Source organism: Periplaneta americana, chromosome 3, assembly GCF_040183065.1.
Source record: "Periplaneta americana isolate PAMFEO1 chromosome 3, P.americana_PAMFEO1_priV1, whole genome shotgun sequence".
Classification (NCBI taxonomy): domain Eukaryota; kingdom Metazoa; phylum Arthropoda; class Insecta; order Blattodea; family Blattidae; genus Periplaneta; species Periplaneta americana.
This window is the reverse complement of record NC_091119.1, coordinates 10,065,246-10,066,336: the sequence shown is the minus strand read 5'-3', so window position 1 is coordinate 10,066,336 and position 1,091 is coordinate 10,065,246. Positions and strand designations below refer to the sequence as shown.

The window sequence follows — 1,091 nt, the reverse complement described above, 5'->3', positions numbered from 1 at the left end:
GGGGCGGCTCTACAATAAGAACTGCAGAGCTGCAGAACCGCCATTTAAATGGACCTGAGAAAATTAAAAATGTCAAACGTGCTTTCATGTAATCTAGTTCATTGTTTCATTTATTTTTCCAATTCATTCTCCTTCGATTCGAGATTTTACTGTCTGTAGGAGCCTTGAACTGCTCGAGAATTTTAGCTGTAGTGTACTTTTCGGATCTGTGATCGGCAGTTCCTGAAGCTCAACGTAGGGTAGTCGGCAGCAGAAAACTGGTTTTCTTCACCGTCCCATAAGACTGCATTAGAGCTGCAACCGAAGCAGCTCTCTCCGAATATACAAAAGAACCGCCAACACCCTCATCTCTTTATGACCTGCACACATAGGCTTCTGTATATCATTACAGTTCCAGTGTGTTATAATACTGTGGGTGGTGTGATGTGATTAGTCAGTGTGTCTAAGGAAATATTTTATATTAAACATGAATGAAATGAAAACCTAATCGACCAACCCTTTTAGAAATTAAAAGAGAAATTGCATGCGATGAAATAGTAATGGAACGGAGAAAAATTCTCTCCGGCGCCGGGATTTGAACCCGGGTTTTCAGCTCTATGTGCTGACGCTTTATCCACTAAGCCACACCGGATTCCACCCCGGCGTCGGAAGAATCGTCTCAGTTTTAAGTTCCAACTCTTGGGTTCCCTCTAGTGGCCGCCCTCTGCACTACGTCATAGATATCTATGAACCTAGGACCGAAGTCCACACATGTGCTGAGGTGCACTCGTAATGAGTGACTAGTTGGCCGGGATCCGACGGAATAAGCGCCGTCTTAAATCACGAAGTGATTTACGCATATCATATATAGTATTATAATGTACCGAAGTACATATGATATTTCCATGCAGATATTCTCCGTTCCATTACTCTTTCATCGTATGATGACGCAGAATATCTGCATGAAAATATCATATGTACTTCGGTACATTGTAATAATATATAATAATATATAGAGAAATTGCATGTTAGCTGAAGAAATTAGGACGTCCTACACAAAATTTAAATATTGAAATTTCTGGAAAACGTCGAGGAAATCATGTAGCCTACTA

General features: G+C 40.8%; 1 non-coding gene across 1 annotated transcript; it reads right to left on the bottom strand.

Moving 5' to 3' along the window:
- Positions 1–559: 559 nt before the first annotated feature.
- TRNAY-AUA (transfer RNA tyrosine (anticodon AUA)) lies at positions 560–631 on the bottom strand. Its single transcript has one exon. It is a non-coding gene; the product is annotated as a tRNA-Tyr (tRNA).
- Positions 632–1,091: the final 460 nt, after the last annotated feature.